General features: G+C 47.2%; 1 protein-coding gene across 1 annotated transcript in view; it reads left to right on the top strand.

Moving 5' to 3' along the window:
* Nucleotides 1-6,445: 6,445 nt before the first annotated feature.
* The window catches only part of LOC106607821 (HIVEP zinc finger 2), a 97,083-nt gene continuing 93,730 nt past the window's right edge, over nt 6,446-9,798 (top strand). The window contains exon 1 of the mRNA XM_014205212.2: nt 6,446-6,997. The gene's annotated coding sequence lies outside the window, so the exon portion shown is untranslated. The remainder of the gene's footprint in view (nt 6,998-9,798) is intronic.

Raw genomic sequence — 9,798 nt, 5'->3', positions numbered from 1 at the left:
CATGCATTATAAGAGAGACTGAAAAGATTTGGCATGGGTCCTCAGATCCTCAAAAAGTTCTACAGCTGCACCATCGCGAGCATCCTGACGGGTTGCATCACCGCCTGGTATGGCAACTGCTCGGCCTCCGACCGCAAGGCACTACAGAGGGTAGTGCGTACGGTCTAGTACATCACTGGGGCCAAGCTTCCTGCCATCCAGGACCTCTATACCAGGCGGTATCAGAGGAAGGCCCTAAAAAGTGTCAAAGACTCCAGCCACCCTAGTCATAGACTGTTCTCTCTGCTACCGCACGGCAAGCGGTACCGGAGCGCCAAATCTAGGTCCAAAAGGCTTCTTAACAGCTTCTACCCCCAAGCCATAAGACTCCTGAACAGCTAATCAAATGGCTACCCAGACTATTTGCATTGACCCCCCCCCCCCCCCATTCTACGCTGCTGCTACTCTCTGTTTATTATCTATTCGTAGTCACTTTAACTCTACCTACATGTACATATAACCATGACTAACCGGTAGCCCCTGTATATAGCCTCGCTACTTTTATTTTACTGTTGCTCTTTAATTATTTGATACTCATTTTTATTTTATTTTTATTTTTACTCAACCAACAATGCAGTTTTAAGAAAAATAAGTGTTAAGGGCTTGTAAGTAAGCATTTCACTGTAAGGTCTACACATGTTGTATTCGGCACGTGACATATAACATTTGATTTGATTTGAGATACACTATATATACAAAAGTACAGTATGTGGAAACCCCTTCAAATTAGTGGATTCGGCTATTTCAGCCACACCCGTTGCTGACAGGTGTATAATATCGAGCACACAGCCATGCAATCTCCATAGACAAACATTGGCAGTAGAATGGCTTACTGACAAGCTCAGTGACTTTCAACGTGAAACCGCCATATAGGCTGCCATCTTTCCAACAAGTGAGTTCGTCAAATTTCTGTCCTGCTAGAGCTGCCCCGGTCAAATGTAAGTGCTGTTATTGTGAAATGGAAACATCTAGGAGCAACAATGGCTTAGCTGCGAGGTGGTAGGCCACACAAGCTCACAGAACAGGACTACCGAGTGCTGAAGCGCGTAGCACTTACAAATTGTCAGTCCTCGGTTGCATCACTCACTACCAAGCTCCAAACGGCCTCTGGAAGCAACGTCAGCACAAGAACTGTTCGTCGGGAGCTTCATGAAATGGGTTTCCATGGCCGAGCAGCCGCACACAAGCCTAAGATCCCCATGTGCAATGCCAAGCAACGGCTGGAGTGGTGTATTTATGAATTTTTATCACCTTTATTTAACCAGGTAGGCCAGTTGTGTAATGGTTGTCGTCTGAAGTTGAAGGAGTGGACCAAAGAGCAGCGTGGTAAGTGTTCATATTTTATTTACTATGAAACACATGAACAAAAGAAACAAAAAAAACGAAAAGCCAAACAGTTCCGTCAGGTACAGAATCACTGAACAGAAAATGACTACCCACAAACACAGGTGGGAAAAGGCTGCTTAAGTATGATTCCCAATCAGAGACAACGATAGACAGCTGCCTCTGATTAGGAACCATACTCGGCCAAAACAAAGAAATACACCACATAGAATGCCCACCACACACCCTGACCTTACAAAATAGAGAAATAAAACGGCTCTCTCAGGTCAGGGCGTGACAGTAACCACCTCCCCACCCCAAAGGTGCGGACTCCCGGCGCCGCAAACCTGAACCTATAGGGGAGGATCCGGGTGGGCATCTACCCATGGTGGCGGCTCCGATTCGGGGCGTAGCCCCCACTCCGCCCGCTGATCCCTCTGCTTTTGTGTCACTGGACCCTGGATTGTCGCCGAAGGAACCGGACCGTGGATCATCGCCGGAGGCTCTGAACTGGAAACCCCCGCTGGAGACTCTGGACTGCCGACTGCCGCTGGAGACTCTGGACTGCAGACCGCCGCTGGAGACTCTGGACTGCAGACCGCCGATGGAGACTCTGGACTGCAGACCGCCGCTGGAGACTCTGGACTGCAGACCGCCGCTAGAGACTCTGGACTGCAGACCGCCACTGGAGGCTCCGGACTTGGGGACGTCACTGGAGGCTCCGGACTTGGGGACGTCTCAGGAGGTTCCGGACTGGGGGCCGTCTCAGGAGGTTCCGGACTGGGGACCGTTGCTGCAGGCTCCATGCCATGGATCATCACTGCAGGCTCCGCGCCATGGATCATCACTGGAGGCTTTGTGCCATGGATCATCACTGGAGGTTCCGGGCCATGGATTATCACTGGAGGCTTCGGGCCATGGATCATCCCTACAGGCTCTGGGCCATGGATCATCCCTACAGGCTTCTTGCCATGGATTATCACTGGAGGCTTCGGGCCATGGATTATCACTGGAGGCTTCGTGCCATGGATCATCACTACAGGCTCCGGGCCATGGATCATCACTGGAGGCTTCGTGCCATGGATCATCACCGGAGGCTTCGGACCATGGATCATCACTGGAGGCTTCTTACGTGGAGCTGGAAGAGGTCTCACCGGACTGGGGAGACACACTGGAGGCCGGGTGCGCAGAGCAGGCACAGGATATATTGGGCTGTGGAGGCGCACTGGAGGTCTGGAACGTAAGGCTAGCACAACCCATCCTGGCTGGATGCTTACTTTAGCCGGGCAAGTGCGGGGCGCGGGCACAGGATGAACTGGGCAGTGCAGGCGCACTGGCGACACAGTGCGTAGAGCTGGCGCAGGATATACTGGGCCGTGGAGGCGCACTGGAGGTCTGGAGCGTATGGCTGGCACAACCCGTCCTGCCTGGATGTTCAGTTTAGCCCGGCAAGTGCGGGGCGCTGGCACAGGACGAACTGGGCTGTGAAGGCATACTGGCGACACAGTGCGTAGAGCTGGCGCAGGATATCCTGGACCGAGGAGGCTCACTGGAGACCAGGAGCGCTGAGCAGGCACAATCCGTCCTGGCTGAATGCCCACTCTAGCACGGCAAATGCGGGGCACAGGCACAGTGCGCACCAGGCTATGAATGTGCACTGGAGATATAGTGCGCATCACAGCATAACACGGTGCCTGGCTGTTCACCTGCTCCCCACGGTAAGCACGGGGAGTTGGCTCAGGTCTCCACCCTGACTCTGCCAATCTCCAATTTCTTGGGGGGAGGGGCTGCCTCTCGTGCTTCCGTCGTTGCCGTGCTAGTTCCTCGTATCGTTGTCGTTCCTCTCTCGCCGTCTCCACCTGCTTCCATGGCAGGTGGAATGTGTGGGGGGGTGGAACAAAAGTGCTAGTTAAGGCATATTGAGCAGGGCTGGAGGCTCTACAGTGTGGGGGGTGGAACAAAAGTTCTAGCTAAGGCATATTGAGCAGGGCTGGAGGCTCTACAGTGAAACAAGACAATAATCACTAACCAAAACAGCAATAGACAAGGCATATTAACATTAGGGAGAGGCATGTGTAACCGAGTGATCATAGGGTCCAGTGAGTAGCTAGGCGAGCTGGAGACATGGCAATTCAGACAGCACTTGGGCTAGCGAGCTGGGGCTAGCAGGCCGGGGCTAACAGGCTTGCAACGGAAGAGCCTGTTGAAACCCCCTCGGATGGTTACAACGGCATTGGATCAGCGGGGCTCCGTGTCGACAGTAAAGGGCCCAGGCCAATTGGCAAAAGAGGTATTGTAGCCCAGGTATTGACTGATGGATCTCTTCAGGCTAGCCGGGAGATGGGCCTAGCTCGAGGCTATCTCCAGGCTAACTGGTGCTTGCTTCGGGACAGAGACGTTAGCCAGGAGTAGACACTCGGATAGCAGCTAGCTAGCTGCGATGATCCGGTGTAAAGGTTCAGAGCTTGCGGTAGGAATCTGGAGATGTGATAGAGAAAAAGCAGTCCGATATGCTCTGGGTTGATATCGTGCTGTGCAGACTGGCAGGAATTGACCGGGCTGAGGCTGGCTGATGTCCGAGTGAACGGTGACGACAGCTAGCAGTGGATAACAGTGGCTAACTGACTACAAGCTAGTAGCTAGTTAGCTGGCTAGCTCCTGATGGGGGTTCCGGTTCTAAAGTATTAAAAACATTTGCAGATCCGTACCACATTGGGTAAGGCGGGTTGCAGGAGAGTATGTTCAGTCCGTAGATGGAAATTGAGATTAAAAATATAAAAAATATATACGAAATATATACAAAGACAAATATATATACACAGGACGGGACAAGACAAGACAAAATAGACCATCCGACTGATACGCCATCTTGGAACTCAAAAGCTCTGCCGCCATTGGACTCTGGAGCAGTGGAAACGTGTTCTCTGGATTGATAAATCACGCTTCACCATCTGGCAGTCCGAAGGATGAATCTGGATTTGACAGATGCCAGGAGAACGCTACGTGCCCCAATCCATAGTGCCAACTGTAAAGTTTGGTGGAGGAGGGATAATGGTCTTGGGCTGTTTTTCATGGTTCGGGCTAGGCCCGAACACTACAGCATACAATGACTTTCTAGACAATTTCATGCTTCCAACTTTGTGGCAACAGTTTGGGTAAGGCACTTTCCTGTTTCAGCATGACAATACCCTGTGCACAAAGCGAGGTCCATACAGACATGGTTTGTCGAGATCGGTGTGGAAGAACTTAACTGGTCTGCACAGAGCCCTGACCTCAACCCCATCGAACACCTTTGGGATGAATTGGAATTCCAACTGCGAGCCAGGACTAATCGTCCAACATCAGTGCCCGACTTCACTAATACTCTTGTGGCTGAATGGAAGCAAGTCCCTGCAGCAATGTTCCAACATCTAGTGGAAAGCCTTCACAGAAGAGTGGAGGCTGTTATAACAGCAAAGGGGGACCAACTCCATATTAATGCCCATGATTTTGAAAAAGATTTTGATGAGCAGGTGTCCACGTACTTTTGGTCATGTTGTGTAGGTTAAGGTGGTTTAGTAGCAATGTTGGATATCTTAAAAATGTTATGTTGGATAACGTTTCTCTTTTTTTAATGTATCCTTTATTTATGCATGTGTCCCGTTCAAGTATAGGTATCTCTTACCAGGGAGCGCTTACGGCACTATGGCACTATAAATCCAAGAAGTCCAGCCATGATTTTAAGACATTAGTTAGTTTAGGGCCATGGGAGCTGATCTCCCTTGTGAATGGCTTTCCTAGAGATTAGAGAGAGGAGGTATCCATGGTGTTTCCATGGGGACTCCCAGGTCATAGCTGATCTGATGTGACCATCAGCTACTAGAGACAGTAAGCCACTCATGTTCTAGCTGCTAATCCACTTAACTCTACACTGAGTGTACAAAACACCTTTCTAATATTGAGTTGCACCCCCTTTTGCCCTCAGAACAGTCTCAATTTGTCGGGGTATGGGCCTCTACAAGGTGTCAAAAGAGTTCCACAGGGATGCTGGCTCATGTTGACCTAAATGCTTCCCACAATTGTCATGTTGGCTGGATGTCCTTTGGGTGGAGGACCATTCTTGATACACACAGGAAACTGTTGAGCGTAAAAAACACTGCAGCTTTGCAGTTCTTGACACGCTCAAACCGGTGTGCCTGGCACCTACTACACTTAGTACACAAAACAGGCACACCGGTTTGAGTATGTCAAGAACTGCAATGCTGCAGTGTTTTTCACGCTCAACAGTTTCCTGTGTGTATCAAAGGCACTTAAATCTTTTGTATTGCCCATTCACCCTCTGAATGGCACACATACACAATCCATGTCTCAATTGTTTCAAGGTGTCTAAAAATCCTTCTTTAACCTGTCTCCTCCCCTTCATCTACACTGATTTGAAGTGGATTTAACAAGTGACATCAATAAGGGATCATGTCTTTCACCTGGATTCAACTGGTCAGTCTGTCATGGAAAGAGCAGGGTTCTTAATGTTTTGTACGCTCCATGTATATACGTACGACACACATGCACACACACGCCAACACTTATTGGATGAGTTACTGGCTAGCTACAAGTGGGTAGCTTATCTAACAAACTAGCTACGTCGGTGACACATCGATGATCCACCAAAGGCAAACCCCATTTCTGTTAGAAAAGACAAAGAGGAGTGGGACAGTTTTTTTGTGCCCAAAGTTGACTGTTAAAGCTAATTTCCTGCAATTCTACACATTTTGACATTGCTTATGAAGTGTTCATATGCTATCTGGGGGGGCACCCGACCTCCAGGGGGCCCCTATCTCAATTTTTTTTTATTTAAAGAATTATTGGGGGGATGAATCGATTTGTTCTTAAATTGGGGGGGGGATGTGCATGCCATTCCTTGGCAATTTCGTCTATAGCATTTTGAACCCTGAGAATAAAGAGAACGTTTACACTGTTTTTGAATATCACTGTGGTACACAGTAATTGCACTATGGTATATTTATTTATAAGATATGCTAGAGACATATTTTCAAATTGGGCCTCGCATGAAATGTACCCTGGTCTGTCTGTCTGTTTGTTTGCGTGTCACGTCCCTGGGTGCGCAGCTTAGGGAGTTCCCTTTGTACAGAGCACGGTGGAGAGGGGGACGGGGCCGGATTCTCCATGTCCTTGTCCCTCTATCACCTCACACTGCCTCGCTCCACTGCTTCTTCCTCTCTCTCCCTGGGTCGCGCTGGGGGATCCGATGACGTCACGCAGCAAACACACTGTCACATTCGCCTTCTCTCTCATTCTCTCTCTCTCATCTTTTCTATTCTGGGAAGTAGTTCCACAAATAAACCCTGTGTCTCCCGATCGCAACCTCACGCTCTAAACTTCGGCGTCTTCCTCAAAAACGGAAAAATCCTGTTTGAAGAGCATTTTTTTACTGACAACTTTTCTTTTTTTAATGGCAGCATAAGGTTCGAGAATAGTGCAGAAGTCGATCTTTGCTAATTTTGCTCGTTCTTGTGTTCTCGTGACCTTTTATCCGGCAATTAGCGAAGTGTCAAGAGCGTTGTCATAGGTTGTCATTTCTCTGGGATGTTAGGCTACCTGGACGTGGGGTTTTGCACGAAACTTTAAATGTGACACGGTAAGTGACTAAATATAAACTGTCAGTTGACTTCCAGTGTACAATTTCGTTATTTTGTAACGAAAAATCTATTGTCTTTGTTCCGTTTATTATAATAGCTATGTGGGGATGGGGAATACCCAGCGCTTGCGCGCAGATTAGGAATGTTGCGTAATATCCTAAGGAATTTGCACAGCCAATGCAGCGGGCAAACGGTTTGTAAACCGATTAAACTGGATTCAAGGCAGGAAGCTTGTATTCTCTCTCCACGGAACAGTCAAGACTATGCACCTCTCTCTGTCACCTATTTGTATATTATTGTCTCTTATGTGCGTGTTGACTGTCGTTGTCTGTAGTTTGATGTAGCCTACATCCTATGTGTCTGTGTGCTTGAATGTGTGTGTGTCTGTGAGCGGTATGGTGGGTGGTACACTAGCCCGTTCGGGGAATGTTCCATGACGTGTTCCCCGTCAAGAACGGGGCCCATTAAGGGGGTTCTCAGGCGCCTGCCTCTAATTTTGACCCACTTTCTGGTGAAAATAATATGATTTAATGTAAAAAAAAAAAAGAGTTGACTTGTATTATCCATTACGTATGGATTACCCAACTGCAGCCTATGCACAGAGCTAGTGATGTTGAAAATTCAAATTTTCTCCTTAGCTTGTATTTTTTGTTTCATTGCCTAACTGTTATTTCCTCCCAACCATTTGGTCAACATGAATTTCTATTATATTATTTTTCTAATAGAAAGCCAATATTTCAATGGCTTTTTATAGAACGGCAGTTTAGAGCGATCAGTGCTCTTGCACATACAGTACCAGTCTTTAGGATGACACATTTTCATGTTTAACATCCCTCTTGGCTGTCCGATGCATGTTTGACTGATTGAACCCATGTCAATAATATTTACCTGCTGGGTCCTCAATCCATATTTCAGTCTGTCATCATGACAATGACAGGTGACTAAGTGATGTGTTTTTCATCATCAAACAGAACTAACCATCAACATGCAATAGGTTTTCCCCATGAAACATTAATGGATGTGCTCAAAGGCTTTACATCCATGATAACAGTCTATTAACACGGTACCACAATTGAAGACTACGTTACCCAGTACCTTCATTTAGCTGTCCTACATTGCTTTAATGCAGATACAGCAATAACCTAATATCCCATCATTCTAATTCACCTTTGTTGAGCATGATCTGACTCTAAACGGATATCATTCAGGTTGGGCACCCACAGCCAAAGGCAGAGAGCAGTAGAGTGGCACTGTGGATAGCCATCAAACACTGGGCATGAATTCTAAAAGACCAACCTACATGCTGTACCATCTGTCCCACAGCTTTGTAGGAGAGGAGTGGGATATATTATGCCATACTGCACACATATTTTAGTGTGTCTTTCGCAGTACCAGCAACCTGATTGTGAGAGGAGGACGGTGAGGTTGTGAGCCTGGAATACAGAACGTAAGCTGTATGATATTGCTCAATTTTACAATGGTCACATAGCAGTGGATGAAACCCTCTACTCATCTCGTTGTGTGTGGACGTTTTTGTGTTGTGTCTCTGGTTAGGGAGCTGGTCTATTGTGAAGCTTTATTTCAGATCTACAGTACCTGTCACAATATACCTATAAGAGTCTTTCCTGTGCTGACTGCACAGAGACACTGTGGACCATTTGACACCAGCAGGTTAATGATACAGTGAAATGTTCTGTGGTGGGGTAAATAAATAGTAGTCTAATGTCCCTCCCTGCCTTTGAGCTACGGCCCTGAATAGACACAGAACACGGAACACAGAACACAACACACAGCCTGGAAAGAGGAGATCTACTTTGCACCATTGTCATTATGGAAGATTCATTCTCCCCACTTAGTTTCAAAGAACAAACCATGCAACACATTTAATGACTTGATTTCCCAGAGAGGGAATCGAGTTGGGAACGGAAGACCATGGTATCTAAAACTTGTTGTCCCCCCGTCCCAATCCCCATGGGGATTCCCACATAATCCCAAATAGGACTGTGATTTACAGTGGTTTGCGAAAGTATTCACCCCCCTTGTTATTTTTCCTATTTTGTTAGATAGATTTTGGGGGGGTTTGTATCATTTGATTTACACAACATGTCTACCACTTTGAAGATGTCAAATATTTTTTATTGTGAAAGAAACAAGAAATAAGACAGAATATCTGAACTTGAGCGGGCATATCTATTCACCCCCCCAAAGACAATACTTTGTAGAGCCAGCTTTTGCAGCATTTACAGCTGCAAGTATCTTGGGGTATGTCTCTATACGCCTGGCACATCTAGCTACTGTGATTTTTGATCCATTCTTCTAGGCAAAACTGCTCCAGCTCCTTCAAGTTGGATGAGTTCCGCTGGTGTACAGCAATCTTTAAGTCATACCACAGATTCTCAATTGGATTGAGGTCTGGGCTTTGACTAGGCCATTCCAAGACATTTAAATGTTTCCCCTTAAACCACTCGAGTGTTGCTTTAGCAGTATGCTTAGGGTCATTGTCCTGCTGGAAGGTGAACCTCCGTCTGTCTCAAATCTCTGGAGGACTGAAACAGGTTTCCCTCAAGAATTTCCCTATATTTAGCACCATCATCATTTGTTCAATTCTGACCAGTTTCCCAGTCCCTACCGATGAAAAACATCCTCACAGCATGATGCTGCCACCACCATGCTTCACTGTGGGGATGATGTTCTCGGGTTGAGGAGAGGTGTTGGGTTTGCGCCAGACATAACGTTTTCCTTGATGGCCAAATAGCTCAATTTTATTCTCATCTGACCAGAGTACCTTCTTCCATATGTT

Source organism: Salmo salar, chromosome ssa06, assembly GCF_905237065.1.
Source record: "Salmo salar chromosome ssa06, Ssal_v3.1, whole genome shotgun sequence".
Taxonomy (NCBI): Eukaryota; Metazoa; Chordata; class Actinopteri; order Salmoniformes; family Salmonidae; genus Salmo; species Salmo salar.
Note: the sequence above shows the minus strand (reverse complement) of the source record. Positions and strands in the feature narration are given on the sequence as shown.